The sequence below is a fragment of the Lithobates pipiens genome, unplaced genomic scaffold (genome assembly GCF_037356315.1).
Source record: "Lithobates pipiens isolate NorthernLeopardFrog02 unplaced genomic scaffold, aLitPip1_a1.2 Scaffold_30, whole genome shotgun sequence".
In the NCBI taxonomy this organism is placed as follows: Eukaryota; Metazoa; Chordata; class Amphibia; order Anura; family Ranidae; genus Lithobates; species Lithobates pipiens.
The window spans coordinates 182171047-182187957 of NW_027507791.1; the positions used below are offsets into that span (position 1 = coordinate 182171047).

General features: G+C 36.5%; 1 long non-coding RNA gene across 1 annotated transcript; it reads right to left on the reverse strand.

The window, feature by feature from the left end:
• Positions 1-7509: 7509 nt before the first annotated feature.
• Positions 7510-14283, reverse strand: LOC143943373 (uncharacterized). Its single transcript, XR_013264929.1, has 2 exons — positions 14109-14283; positions 7510-10942 (listed from the first exon to the last, which is right to left on the reverse strand). It is a non-coding gene; the product is annotated as an uncharacterized LOC143943373 (long non-coding RNA).
• Between the last annotated feature and the right edge of the window lie 2628 nt (positions 14284-16911).

Sequence of the window (16911 nt, forward strand, 5' to 3'; positions counted from 1 at the left end):
AGTCACGGACTGTTCTCTGACTCGAGTGCCCGTGAAAATTCTGTGTGCCTGGCTGTGCAGGGTGGGTGATCCCATTTTAAAATGTATTCTAATCTCTTGCCACTCTTTTTGCAATAGGAAAAATTATTTAAATTCACATAAAATGTTAGTATTAGAATGTTTTTGGCCATTTCCTTTTGTAATAAAAATCAATATAAAATGAGAAAGGGGTATTCCTAAAACAGCATTAAAATCAATACTATTAATTGTATTCCTTTTTTATATTTTTGTGTCTTATTGATCTCTAAATAATAATCGGAGTGATGTCATGGACACTAACAGACATCTCAATGTCCAGATAAGTGAATAAGACAAGTTCAGTTTATTAAAAAGATACATAGGCAAGGGAAGCAAACTAAACATAATGATAAACTAGAATTAAAGCAATGCTGTAGAAACAGTAACTCTAGCTCTGGCTTCAGATTTCTCACTAGGCCTCAAGAGAGATCTGTGCTTGCTATATTGGAAAATCCCAAAGCTTCTGTTCTGTCTATTGTTTTCTGTAATTACAAATTACATTACACTTCTCCCTCAGTCTCTTCATCAAGACTCCCAAGACGTAGACCTCAGGTGCACGAACCTCAGTTCCTCCCGTCAATTATGATAATAAAAATTGTTTCAGGTGGGACTGGTGACGCGTGCCTAATGTTTTTCTCCGGATTATTCCAGAGGGTGTATAAAGTTAGCGTCTCTTGCATTACCCAGCCTCTCTGCCAATTAAGCGTTTCCCTATTGTCATTCCAAGAAAACAAATTCAAAGTGCATCTTATTAATAACCATTCCTGGCTGGTAAACAAGTCATAGAAAGTTCAAGTAACCAAAACCTCCATAGGAAAGAAGTTAGAAAAGTGACATCAGAGTTAAATAAATGCATTCTAATGCCTAAAGTAAATAAATAAGAATACAAGGGGCAGAAGCCTTCGTTCGGACTTTTCAGGCAATGGACAAAAGTATAGTAAAACAAATATTTTATTAACAGCAAGATTTTGTTGTAATCTTGTTGTTAATAAAATATTAGTTTTACTATACTTTTGTCCATTGCCTTAAAAGTCTGAACGAGGGCCTCTGCCCCTTTATTCCTCTCCTCTTCCGAGTTAAACATTATACCGATGTGGCCTTAGAAGTGTTGTTTCAATCATTTACAAATAAAAATACAAATAGCTGATTTTTAACCATTAGTAAAATAAAATGTAACTAAATTCTATAACCACTTCAGTCAAGAGGATTTGACTGCTCAATGACTGGAGCACTTTTTACAATTTTGCACTGCGCTGCTTTAACCACTTTCAGACCGGACCATTTTGCTGGTCAATGACCAGAGGTCTTTTTACAATTTGGCACTGCCCTGCTTTAACTGGTAATTGCGCAGTCATGCAATGTTGTACCCAAACAAAATTTGCATACTTTTTTTCCCACAAATAGAGCTTTCTTTTAAAGGTATTTGACTGACTCTGCGATTTTAATTTTTTGCGATATAAACGTAAAAAGACCGAAAATTTAGAAAAAAAATGATATTTTCTACTTTTTGTTATTAGAAAAATTCAATAAACTCAAACTAAATTTTAGTCATACATTTAGGCCAAAATGTATTCAGCCACATGTCTTTGGTAAAAAAAAAAAGTCAATAAGTGTATATTTATTGGTTTGCGCAAAAGTTGTCACGTCTACAAACTAAGGTACATTTTCTGGAATTTACGCAGCTTTTAGTTTATGACTGCCTATCTCATTTCTTGAGGTGCTAAAATGGCAGGGCAGTACACATGCTATGGGCATATGTGAAATGACACCCCAAAATAAATTCTGCTGCTTCTCCTGAGTATGGGGATACCACATGTGTGGGATTTTTTGGGAGCCTAGCTGCGTACGGGGCCCCGAAAGCCAAGCACCGCCTTCAGGCTTTCTAAGGTCGTATGCAGGGTCTCCTCGAGGACGACAGAGTTCATTGTCTGCAGTTATGTGTTTAGTGTTTTGTAAGTGACAGTGATCGATCAATACTGCACTTGGGTGGGCTGGGCTTGGCGGAGGGGCTAAACGCAGGTGCTAGCAGGTATCTGGGCTGATCCCACTAACAATGCGTTTTTGGGAAACCTAAACTGCTGGCGACGGTAATATAGATCTGATCAGATCAGATATTGATCTGTTCAGATACTATATTACTAAGGGAGGTGTATGCTTTGCGCGTGGGTGTTAGCGGTACTGGCACTAACCTGATGCTGCCTGGGGCGACGCAGACCCTATCTGACCCTCAAACTTATATCACCCGCCGGGTGATCAGGGGGTTAAACCTTTATTAGTTAATCAATGGCGGGTGCCCTGAAACTATAAAAAAAATAACCAACCAACCAGCGTCACCTGTAACAGTTATATGGTGATCACTGGTGAAAGGGTTAACTAGGGGGCAATCAGGGGGCTTTATGCGGTAGTATATGGGGGTCCCTATATAAAATGTAAAAAATGGACCCTCGCGCCACTAAGTGCTAAACGTGAAAATGTATCTAACTACGTGTAAAAAATGGAAAATGTACCAATACACAATATAAGTAAAATAACCAGTGAAGTGATACAAAAGTGCAAGTGCTACTAAATAATGCAAAATGCAGCGGGACAAAATAGTTAACACAAACTATCGCATCAAAATGAATAAAATAAAGAGTCCTGCGCAAATCGTGCCACTGAAAAAATTGATGATGAATATAAAAAAATATAAAAACAGTCAATAAAAAATCAAAAAATAAACACACCGATGAGTGAAGGTTTAAAGTGGAAAACAAGAGAAAGAACGGGACCAAATGTTCCAAAATATATAAATCCAGGCTCTCAGAACTCTCACCTCAAGATGGAATAATCAGACAAATGAAAATAACCCCAAAAACTTCTCCTTTGCTTCTCTGTATACAATAACCAAGGAATTGCAGATAAAGCATGTAGTATACACTTCTGCCACTAGAGGGCCATTTCCAGCTCTTGTATGTAATACTGCAGCTATGGACTTGTATTTCCGTGGTGTGGAACTTGAAAAGAACACAGATGGGAGGGGGAAAGGGAGAGAGAGAGGGGACTCCAATCGTGTAGTGGTTTCAATAAATGAACAAATTTATTAAGCGAAAACAATAGACTCTCACATTTAAAAGAAAAAATTCAAACAGATAGAATAAGATGGAGATCTGGCGTCTTCCGCCAGTCTTACGCTACTTCCGGTTTGTCCTACGGCCAATCCCTACGCGTTGCGTCATACCACGTGACTTCTTCATGGGGATAACGATAGGCCGTTCGAGATATATTTATACATTGAAAAAAACGGAACCGGAAGTGTCCGAACGGCCATTTTGGAAGAGGTAAGCAGGATGTAAACCAATGTAGACCGGATGCAAAAACTCCGCCATCTTGCTCCTCCTAGATGGTAAAAGGGAAGTGTATATACCACCATTTTAGACCGGAAATAGTTCCTCGGCCATCTTGCTCATCATAAATGATGCAAAGGAAATACACATTCTCCCATCTTAAAAAACAATAGACCCGAACGGAAAAAAGAAATACTAAATACCAATATTATAAAAACAGCGCATAAGGGTGGATAACTAAAATAAAAGAGAGCTATATGCATCTGGCAATTTTAGCATATATTAAAATAAACGAAAAAATGACAAGCACCAGTGTGTGAATGTCATTATAAACAATAAAGGTATAATGGCAATATGGATAAAGACTATAAATGCTATCCTAGCCATTTAAAGTGCTTAGTCACTATAATAAAAAATATATAGAATATATATAGCGATGGTGCCGACTCAACAAAAAAATAATTTTAAATGTCTAATAATATTATTAAAAAATATTATTAAAAAATTGTAGATATGATAAAATATAAAAATAAAACCATCAAAATATTCACCAAAATGGATAAATAAAAATGACATACCGGAAATAGAGCAGGACTTTACATAAATTATGTCCTATCATAGTAGTTCCCACAAGGGGATCAGATATGTACACATAATAAGCAGCATAATGAATAAAATTCAAAATTTTAAAATTATTTAAAAAACAATTAAGATCAAAATCGACATTTAAACCATCAGGATAAAAAGATCTCATAGTAAAAATCCATCTAGATTCCTTCTGACTAATGGTTCTAATTTTGTGGCTACCCCTACATGAAGGATTAAATCTTTCGATACCCCAAAATTCTAGATGGGAGGGGTCCCTATTATGCACTTGATCAAAATGTCTGGAGACACTATGTTGTGGAAAGCCCTTTAAAATGTTCTGTATATGTTCTTTAAGTCTTACTTTGAGTGCTCTTTTTGTTCTTCCAATATATTGTAATTTGCAACTACATTGTAGACAATATACCACACCTTCCGTATGGCATCCTATAAAATCCCGTATCAAGTGCGTTTCTCCAGTAGTGGTACTAGTAAAATCAATTCTTTTATTTTGAAATTTTTTGGCATGTCGACATGTGAAGCAATTTTTGCAAGGATAAAAAACTTTCCCCGTAAAAAAAGTAAAATCTCTTTTAGGAGGTGGTTCAACCACAGATTTAGCTATGATATCGCTCAACGTGGGAGCCCTTTTATAGATAACATTAGGTTTTTCCGGCAAAATATTGCCCAAATCTTTATCTTTCTTAAGTATATGCCAGTGTCGACTCAACAACCTGGAGATCTCTTTATGTTGTACATTATAATCCAGTATAATCGAAGGAACTTCACAATTGAATATGGGGGTCCCTGACGCTATAAAAAGCTGCGGCGAACCTAAATACCTACCTGCCTAACTAGCGTCACCTGTGACACTAATACAGCGATCAGAAAAACGATCGCTTATTAGTGACACTGGCGACGGGGGGTGATCACGGGGTTAAACCTTTATTGGGGGGGTTAGGGGGTACCCTAGACCTAAAGGGGGCTAACCCTAACTGCCCTAACAGTTATTGCAGTCACAAATGACACCAATGCAATAATAAAAATAAAAAAATGCAATTGGTGTCACTGTGACTGGGGGTGCAGGGGTGATTGGGGGGATGATCGGGGGGTGAAGGGGGGTGAAAGTGTGCCTGGCATGTTCTACTGTTAGTGTAGTGTGTTGGTGCAACTCACTGATCATCTCTCCTCGGTGCCGGAACAAAAAAGACCGACACGAGGAGAGATTACATCACTTCCTCTGCCTGTGTTTACAATACAGGAGAGGAAATGATGTAGGGGAAGCATTTCATTCGTCAGGAGCGATCGCGAGGGGGTGGCCATGAATGAATGGCCGCCCCCTCATCTCGGATCGCTCCTGCATGGAATCCGACCGCCGCTGGCACCGGGGGGGGGCCCGATCGGGCCCCACACCCGCGGGAAGGCATGGACGTACCTGTACGCCAATATGCCTGCCCGTGCCATTCTGCACACGTACATCGGCGTGCGGCGGTCGGCAAGTGGTTAACTGGTAATTGCGCGGTCATGCAATGCTGTATCCAAACAAAACTTGTGTCCTTTTTTTGCCACAAATAGAGCTTTCTTTTGATGGTATTTGATTGCCTCTGCGATTTTTTTTATTTTTTGAAATATAAACGGAAAAAGACAGACCATTTGGAAAAAAAAAATATTTTCTACTTTTTGTTATAAGGAAATTTAATAAACTCAATTTTAGTCATACATTTAGGCCAAAATGTATTCAGCTACATATCTTTGGTAAAAAAAATGTCAATAAGCGTATATTTATTGGTTTGCGCAAAGGTTATAGTGTCTACAATCTAGGGTACATTTTCTGGAATTTACGCAGCTTTTAGTTTATGACTCCCTACCTCATTTCCTGAGGTGCTACAATGACAGGGCAGTACAACCCCCCATGCTCCCCCCAAATGACCCCATTTTGGAAAGCAGACACCCCAAGGAAATTGCTGAGAGACATGTTGACCCCATTGAATATTTTTAATTTTTTTTGTCACAAATGATTGTGTAATTTATTTAAATTTTTTTAATTTTTAAAAGTTGTCACTAAATTATATATTGCTCACACGTGCCATGGTTATATGTGGAATTACACCCCAAACTACATTCTGCTGCTTCTCCTGAGTATGGGGATACCACATGTGTGAGACTTTTTGGGAGCCTAGCCGTGTACAGGACCCTGAAAACCAATCACCGCCTTCAGGCTTTCTAAGGGCGTAAAATGGTGATTTCACTTCTTCACCTATTACAGTTTCGAAGGCCATGAAATGCCAAGATAGCACAAACCCCCCCAAATGACCCCATTTTGGAAAGAAGACACTTCAAGCTATTTGCTGAGAGGCATGTTGAGTCCATGGAATATTTTATATTTTGACACAAGTTTTGTGAATATTTTATAATTTTTTTCCTTTTTTTTTTTTTTTTTTTTTTTTACATAACATTGTCACTAAATTATATATTGTTCAAACATGGTCATATGTGGAATTACACCCCAGAATATATTCTGCTGCTTTTCCTGAATACAGGGATACCACGTGTGGAAATTTTTGGCAGTCTAACCGCATACAGGATCCCGAAAACCAATCACTGCCTTCAGGCTTTCTAAGGGCGTACATTTTTGATCTCACCCCTCAGTGCCTATCACAGTTTCAGAGGCCATGAAATGCCAAGATAGCACACCCCCCCCCCCAAATTACACCCATTATGGAAAGTAGACACCCCAAGCTATCTGCTGAGAGGCATGTTGAGTATTTTGCAGATCTCGCTTTTTGTTACAAAGTTTTGAAATTTGAAAAAAGAAAAAAAGAAATTTTTCTTTTCCTTCATTTAAAAAAATAAATGAGATATGCAAAATACTTACCATGCCTCTTAGCAAATACCTTGGGGTGTCTACTTTCCAAAATGGGGTCATTTGGTAGGTTGTTGTGATATCTGGACATTCCAGGCCCTCCGTAACTGTGATAGGTAGTGAGGAGTATTGATGGCCGAACGGTTCGCCCGGAGGTCGTTTCGCCCGTTCGGCGGACTAATGACGCTGTTCGCCCGGCGGACTTCCGTGTTTACTGTGTAAAAGAACTTTGACCTATGATGACACATCCATCATGGGGTACAGGACAGCCAATTGAGACATTACAGCACATGGACACTTGGACATTCCCCCTAACTTATAAATACACCCGATCCGGCGGCCATTTTACATTCTTTCTTCTGTCACTATAGGGAGAGGTTGCTGTGTGGAGCAGGGAGAGATTGCAGTGACCCAAATTGCTAGCTATTTGGTACACAAAAGTTCTTTTCAGGACTGGTATAGGTGTTAGGTGTAGTTCAGGATATAGGTTTGCTGCTGGTTGTGCTACTGATTGTTGCAGCAGCCTGAGTGTCTTTTGTCAGTTTAGAGAAAGGGACAGGACGGTGTGTCTGTGTTATATATGAAATATGTGAAATATTACGATATTTCAAAGTCTTAAGTATATGTTGAAATCAATCAATTCTTGTGAGACGAATTTCCTTAATTGGATCTGAGTCAGCGTAATTCAAAAATGTGTATTTATTTGTACACATTTAAATACAAAAGGATGCTTACAAAAATAGTACAATGTTAATCATTTGTATCTTAAAAATAAGGTTATTTCAAACCTAAAATGGCAGAATAGCCCTTTGTATGCTGACAGCCTGTGTGCAAGACATGTGTCCTTCTGTGTGTAAAATTCAAGAGGCCGTCCTCCTCCCAACTTTACCATTATATTAACAGCTCTAATTTCGCGCCACAAAAGACAACTCCTCCTCTACAGAGGTGGGAGGGCTAAGGATAACACAGCTCCACATTCTAATGACAGGATGTAAGGGGGGAAGGGAATTTCAGATTCTATGCAAACCTTCATTTACACTTAAGAAAAGCTTATATAAAATATACACTATTCCTCAAAATCCTGACAGATTTTAAATATTTACTTCTTCAATTATCGCAAGTCACAACATAGAAATTATTGTCTCAAAGTTCTTTCACACAGTATGAAAAATATTATATTCTGAATAAAGTATAATAAGCCAATTAAAATTTAGATATTAAGAATATAACATTCCCCTCTGAAATATGAATACCAATCATATTTTTCAGATTAAAAATTCATCCATCATCATTCATGTCACATTCAAACAAACTTTGATTCAATAACTCCAAATGTTCTGTCATGCAAAACTGAATTCATACCTTCAAAATGCATTTTCCTCTTTAATTTACTTTGTAACAAATCATCTCCTTTCTTAATATCACTTCTAATTCGATAATATAATTTCTTCATTCTAAACATTAAACATAACTGGAATATAAGGAATAACATGATAATAATAAAAATAATTACAATAGGATGTGATAAAATATTTCCTGCTGCTGAAGTTATCGAAGTTTTTCCCCACATGGATACACTATTACTAAATCTTTTCCACCAATTACTTCCTGAAAATTCTGACCATTGATGCGATATTTCTTGCAAATTACCTTGTTCATGTTTAAACAATATTTCTGCATTCTGCAATTCCTTAGCCAAAGCTATTAATAAACCTTGATCCTTTTGAATTATATTTGCCCATTTTTCCCATGGAAATTCATCTATTTGGGAAATATTATACTGTGTAGGTAGAGCGCTAATATTTTTCATAAACATATTTGTTAAATTTGTTCTCAACCCATTAATACTTATTGCAACAATATCTCCTTCTATACAATACAACCCTTGATTTAGGTTTTCTGTATTTGTACAAGAAGAGAAAAAAGTTTTAACCCTTTCTGTATCTGACATAATTTGAAAACAAACCTTCTTTTTATCTACACGAGTAACTAATTCAGAATTAATTTTATTTTCAATTCTTGCTGAACATAATGTATGATTATGATAACAAGAATGAAATATGCTTTTATCTTGATTAGGTAAACATATAATTTTAGACTGGAATTGTAAACATGATGACAAATCTAATTGTTCTAATTCAGAATTTTCATTGTTAAATACAAAATCTGTATACTGTAATTTATAGTATAATAATTGTGTATTACTGACAGGTAATCCCAAAACAGTGATTGGAACCAAAATTTGTTCTTTTCCGGCTATTGGAATCATAGAAGAACTATAACATATGTCCTGCTTGCATCCTATCCATTTATTTACCCATAAATCTGTATGATTTATCGCATATAAATATTCTTTGGGCAAATACTGTAAAATGCCAAGAGGAGTTATTCCACTCTGAAATGCTTGCGCAATTATTTTAAAATTAGTGGAATATTCCGTTTGAATCTCTAAACATGCTCTGGCTATATGAGAATGTTGTTCACTTCTCATCAGATCAAGAGTAATATTTTGAAGATGTAAAATAGATGGACCCATTATATTAGCAGTTTTAATTACCATATTTTCTAAAATCTGATTTAAATGTCTTTGTATTTTAATACCATTACTTCCCACTAAACCAGCGGTTTCTAGATCAGACTTTAAAGTACTAATATCCATACTATTTGTTATACTCCCGATTGTGCCAATCCCTCCTAAAATACCTTCAACAATACCACGCTTATTCCTGTTATAATTTCTATTATTAATTCCAAACCATCTCTCAATACCCAATTCCATATTAACCAGATGTCCTTGACATTGTGGAAACCTTGTAGAAATTTTCCATTCTGAAACATTAAAGTTCCACAAAACAATGGCAAACTTTCCTTCTCTCAAAAGAGTTCTGGATTGGAAATGGTTAATTTGAAAAGGGCTTGCAGAGAAACTTTTCTTATTGACATATGGAGTTTTCCTTGGAGACATAACAACAACACTTGCCTTTGCACATTTCACCGGATAATTTTCTATTGATATGCAACATTCATATATACCAGTATCATTCAAAGATACTCTCATTTGTTGATAAACAAATGTATTATTAATCCAATTCACATTACCAAAAATTCCTTTATGAATTATGACAGTAGAACTATAAAAAAAACTACCCAAAAACTCATCATTCCTTTTCCAAGTCAACAATGAATTTTGAGGTAAAGATATCTTTGTATCACATATCAAATGCAAATTATCTTTATCTTCCATAATTTTCAAAGATTGTGGGAAAATATTAATTTCTGGAACAATCTTATCAACTATAAAGATATCGATTTTGACCCTTATTTCAGTAAATTTTCTTATAACTTTAAAATCCCATGTTCTTACAACGTCTCCTTTTTCATCTCCAATGATGTTTAAATATTTTGGATTTAATATCTTTACAAAACTTTGAAAAAGATAATAAAATTGATCAAAGGAATAAAGTATTTTCCCAGATCTTGTCATAATATTAGTAACATCTCCAGACCAAATTGTTGACTCATTACCCTTTAAAAATATAGACCAGAAACTCCTCAACAATATGTTACACTCAAAAGTTCCGGTTTTGTTATTTAGTCTATAAGATCCCTGCATTTTAACAAACTTTGTTTTGGATTCTATTTTAACTTTGATGTCAATATCATTGCTGTGAATGAAATACAATTGTAAACAACAAAGATATCCATCTCCAATACACAAAAATCCATACAAATCTTCTGCTGTATTAATATCAACATCTCTAAAATTATGATTTTTATCATATGCACTAATATCAATAACTCTTATCATTTTTGTCCTTTGTAATGATATCAATGTTCTTATTTTTCAGTTCATCTGCATTGATATCAATGTCTACATCTCTCTTATTTCTGAATAACATATGATCTTTGTTGTGTAATTCTTCATTCCTGTTAGTCTTTATATAACTTGAGCAATTCTTGATATATCTTATCACAAATAAAATTGTCACTAGGGAAAAGATGCATCCTGTAGTGATGATACACTTCCTCTCTTTAAAACTTTTCATTTGTTGTGCTGACATCTTTTTCTTTTGGAATACGCACTTTCTTCAAGTTCGATTTTTATTTTTAATTCCTGAAAAAATAAAGGCAGCATCATTATCTTGGAATATAAAATTTGTTATACCCACATTTTTCTTTCTGCATACTTGTTTCACTGAACTAAGAAAGTATTTGTACCCCTTGAACATCGCAAAATGTCCATAGACTTTCTCAATTACTTTTCCATGTTTCAACTCCTGAAACTCTGTGAGTGTCACCATCTCTGGGTGTGGCCTCACATGTAACACTTCTTTAATCATCTTTTATCTTTTCTGTGTTAGACTTGTGTCAACAATATCTAATTTTATCTTAAATAAACCTTTCTGTTCCTGGTCTACTTAATAGACCACTTATCTTATACAAAAGATAATTTTGGTTTAACAACAAAATAACACAATGTTACAAAAAACAATATCAATTGTAAAATATCAAAAAATAGATTATTCTGAAGATTAAATCCGATATGTGCATGGATTTAATAACAATCCTTCATGATATATATGTGTCTTGTGTGTGCTGGAGAAAAAATCTCCCTGGAATGTATGCCCTCCAGTAATTGACTGTCTCCTCTCTTGTTACAAAATTCTACTCCTAAACACCAACTCCCACCTTTTTTCTTTTTAAGACTAGCTTAAAAGTTCAGCTGGGCTATATTGTTCCACAGAATGAGTATTTTCCCTCCCACCTTTCTAAAACAATGGGTGTCTCATTCTAAATTCCTAAGGGTTGCTATGAATAACCCTTTGTAAAAAATCATTTTAAACATACACAAACCTTTTTACCTTATCAATATATATACAAATTATTTCTTAATCTCTTAATCAAGAAACATTGTAATATAAAAACTTATATTTTTAACTAACAAAGACACTTTTTATCATGAATTAACTTTCTTTTTCAAACTTAGAAATATGAGGAGGAACCATTTTGTATACCTTCTTACTCCACGAGGCAACACAAACTCCATTTTATTTTCTCAACTGAAAATTTTTAGAGAAACCATTTTGTATCTCTTCTTCAACCAATTATGACTCCACGAGGCGATACAAACGCCATTTTACTTTTTCTTTTAAACTCAAAAGGAGAATACTTTGTAGCATCAGAAATTGTGCTTCTTACATCCATTAAAAATAACTGGAACAACATCAACCCAAATATTTCCTTTGTCCAACAACATTTATCAATCCTAGATTTAATTATCCGATACATCCTCACAATAATACCTACAAACTGTGAATGTTATCATACATGAAATCTCTGTTTTTATTCCCTGATATTACACATCCTCTGTCACAACTGAAGTTTGCTGATATATCCCAAACTAGAAAAACATGATTATTCAACCTCTAAACAATAGTTAAAGCATCATCATTAGTGAATCCCACCTGAAGGTGTTGTGATTTATATAAAAACACGAAAATCCTTTTTTGTCATGACACAAACTTATGGTCTAATGACCCAAATAATAACTCTGTGGCACCCTATGAGGATAAAAAAGATTGTGACCTTTTTTCCCTCTGAAATTAAAGGAATCTGTGTGTCCATTTTTTCACAACATTAATAGATACCATTCCAGGTTGAATTACTAACTCTCCATGCAAAAGCTGCTTCCTTTGCCAATGAATTCTGCTGTTCTGTTACCTACAGATAACTCACTATCTTTTTATGTGATGGAATTTTTACAATAACATATGCAAAAGAATTACTCTCTGCAAGGTCAAAAACTACTTCTAATGTCTCTTTCTGCACAAGAGTCTTATTGGATGAATCCACAAAACCTCTACATAGATAACATACAACATATGAATTATCACTCTAAATCATTAGTGAACCTTACTTCTCTTCCTTGTCAATACTCAATGCGGTTTAACTCAACAAATACAAGCTCATCACTTTTCTCTGTCTCTCCTTGTTGTCTATTCATTCAATTGCTAATTGAGTACCATGCTGAAAGGTCTTCAGTTACTGAATACACAACTATTCTTAAAACCATTTTTTCAAGTCCTTTCAATGTTCAGCCAGAACAAAACAAAAATAAAAACTTAATACTCATGACAATGAAACATTGATAAAAAATAATAATCCAATAGATTATCCTTGAAAAATATTAAAATTATATCAAAATCCTCAATAATATTCCAAACGTCAAAACCAAATCTTTTTAAACTCATATCAATCCTTATTCATAGCCATTAAACGTCAACCAGAAAATTCTTACCATATCTGCAGTTAATTTAAGGACTGCTGACTGTTTTCAGAGTGTTATATGCTACATAATTAAACCTTTCCTGTCTTAATGAACTATTTTCAGTTTGTAATCTTTGTCTTTGGGTCTTAGAAGAAAAATGAATTTGCTTATTATGACCTCTATACCTCAGATTACTGTGCCAACGTACAGAATAAACTTCTTGACGCCTGGGCAAAATTTTCGGATAATACAACCTCTTTTGTGTATTATTATTATTCAACTTTTTATAGACTTTCCTCTGAGCATATGGCGATGAAAATCTACATTTCTGCTTACTATCAGTATTATTTAAGTCAACTGACTTCCCACTCTCATTGTCTGAGGAAATATTAACATTTGACTCATTACAGGATATGACGGCTGCCTTCATCATATGTTCATCATCCTCAATCCTTGAGCACTGAACATGTGCAAAAACCTCAGCTTGCAGTAATTGGGTCTTAAGTATATTTAGAATATTTTCATGTTCAAATTTTTCCTGGGTCAAGAAAACAATTTGATTTTCATTTTCTTTCAGAGATTGCAATAATGCATCAATTCTATGTTCCAATTCAATTTTTTCAGTCAATAATTGTTCAGTATATTTCTTCTCCTGCTCTGCTGCAATTTCTATTGCATTCTCTAAATTTTCAATATATGTACAAAAAGTCTCACAACTTGAACAACTAGATTCAAAAAATACATTTTCAGTTACACTTTGACTTTGTTTTCCTGGCATATCAAACACCATATCATTATAACTTTTAACAAGTTTCATTATATTACGTACTTTTTTCTTTGTTTTAACTAATGAGAATCTATCCTTCTCAATGTCAGCATTTGCCTGAAAGCATTGATCATACATTAATTTCCATAAAACAGCATCAGAGACCTGTTTCGATAAACCTTTAAATTCTAATGTACTTTCATCAGCTAAAACAGCTACAAATTCCATAATTACGTTTCTACTCACCAAATAAAAAACCCGTCAGTTTTTTCCTGGAAATTCTCCGGTCTTTCACAATCAATCGATCGATTTTTCTTCTAGGTTCTTTTTCAATCTTTGCGAAGTTTAATCTCTGTTCATCAATTCATTCCCCTCTGATCACAAGGAGTGAAGTTGAAAAAAAACTTCCGACTTATGATTGACTGGCTGGAATTCGCCAATTGTTATATAAGAAATATGTGAAATATTACGATATTTCAAAGTCTTAAGTATATGTTGAAATCAATCAATTCTTGTGAGACGAATTTCCTTAATTGGATCTGAGTCAGCGTAATTCAAAAATGTGTATTTATTTGTACACATTTAAATACAAAAGGATGCTTACAAAAATAGTACAATGTTAATCATTTGTATCTTAAAAATAAGGTTATTTCAAACCTAAAATGGCAGAATAGCCCTTTGTATGCTGACAGCCTGTGTGCAAGACATGTGTCCTTCTGTGTGTAAAATTCAAGAGGCCGTCCTCCTCCCAACTTTACCATTATATTAACAGCTCTAATTTCGCGCCACAAAAGACAACTCCTCCTCTACAGAGGTGGGAGGGCTAAGGATAACACAGCTCCACATTCTAATGACAGGATGTAAGGGGGGAAGGGAATTTCAGATTCTATGCAAACCTTCATTTACACTTAAGAAAAGCTTATATAAAATATACACTATTCCTCAAAATCCTGACAGATTTTAAATATTTACTTCTTCAATTATCGCAAGTCACAACATAGAAATTATTGTCTCAAAGTTCTTTCACACAGTATGAAAAATATTATATTCTGAATAAAGTATAATAAGCCAATTAAAATTTAGATATTAAGAATATAACAGTCTGCTGCAGGGACAGTCAGTTTAGTCATTAGCTGTTACTATCAGGTCCACAAAAGTGCTATTCCAGTTATTATTCCAGTAGCCTCTGTTTTGTCAGTTTATATAGGGACAGGCAGGTAGCAGTGTGTGAGACAGTGAGGGTCAGTTTAATCAGTAGCTGTTACTATATTAGGTCCACAAAGGTTCTTTTCAGGACTGGTATCAGTGGTATGGTAATAGGCTTGTACACGTATAATATTCTTTCTTCCAAATATAGAAAGAATATTATACTTGACTGCTGCCCTTCTGCTGCAGTCTGCTAATCATTCACAACCTACTTGTTCCACAAAGGTCCTTATAAGGACTGGTAATAACCTGGTGTAGGGTGCTATAGTACATAGGGTTGAGTGAGGTACAGTCTGCTATTCTATAAGGACTGGTATAGGTCCACAATACATAGGGTTGAGGTGTACTACTGCTGACCGCTGCCCTATACTGCAGCAGTCCTTCATCGGTATAGGGACTGAGAGTTTTGTCACAGGGTCATATAAAAAATGACAGGCAGAGGAAGAGGCAGGCCCTTCCGCAGGGGTGGTAGGGGTAGGGCAGGAGCAACAGGCTTCAGCCAAAGTGGAAAGTTGCAGAAGGTGCGTTCAATTCATTTAAAGGACGCACCAGACTTGGTTGAGTGGCTCACTCAGCCTTACTCTTCTGCACCCTCCTCATCCTCTCGATCTGCACCCTCTTCTTCACTCTCTGCTATGTGCACCCCCAAAGACACTACCACCAACAACACCACCACCACCACATACCTTCCGCTTTAGTCACAGGAATTATTTTCCGATCCATATCAAGACATTTCTGATGCGCAGCCACTCTTGGTATTGGATCAGGAAGAGGAGGTAGCAACAATCGCTACTCAGCAGTCTGACGACAGTACCCACATCAGCCCAAGGAGGAGGTTGGTCCCCGGTGTTGCTGCCTACTCCGAGATCTCTACTTATAGCGGTGGGGAAGGTGACATCGATGATGACGTGTCTAGTGATGTCACGTGGGTGCCCACAAGAGAGGAAGAGGAGGGGAGTTCAGAGGGAGATATGGACCAGCAGATAGGGAGGAGAAGCAGGAATAACTTGCATTGCACAGGAGGGACAAAGCAGACTGCAAATGTATCGGGAGCGAGTCATCGACCATGTACGGTCACATCTGGCGCTCCCAGGACACCGGCACATGGCTCCGCAGTGTGGGCTTTTTTTAACGTGTCCGCTGCTGACAATAGCGTTGCCATCTGCAATCTTTGCAGTCAACGCATTAGTCGCGGTAAGCCCAACACTCACCTAGGGACGACCGCCTTAAGAAGGCACATGAGCAGCCATCACCGAGCCGAGTGGGAGCAACGGAACACACAAAGCCACACTGCAGGCTCTCACCATCCAGCCTCGTCTTCTACTTCTCCTTCTCCTCTCTCCTCACAATTGTCCTCCACTCCACCTTCCATCACGCCAAGCTCACGTTTTTTCTGCAAAAAGGCAGGCTTCCGTGGGCCTAATGTTCGAGCGTAAAAAAATTATGACGCTGGATAACCCTCTTGCCCAACCGTTGACAGCTGGCTTGTCAGAACTCATAGCCCACCAACTACTGCCATATAAACTGGTGGAATCGGAGGCCTTTCGCAAATTTGTGGCCATTGGAACACCACAATGGAAGGTCCCAGGAAGGAAGTATTTCTCAGAGAAGGGCATCCCAGAGCTATATGGCCATGTTCAGCGGCAAGTGAATGTATCTCTGGCACACAGTGTCGGTGCCAAGATACATCTGACCACAGACACGTGGTCTAGCAAACACGGGCAGGGAAGGTATATCACTTTTACTGCCCACTGGGTGAACCTTCTGACGGCCGTCAAGCATGTAACCCATGGCACCCGTGTAGATTTGGTTTTACCGCCACGGATTGCATGCAGGCCTGACT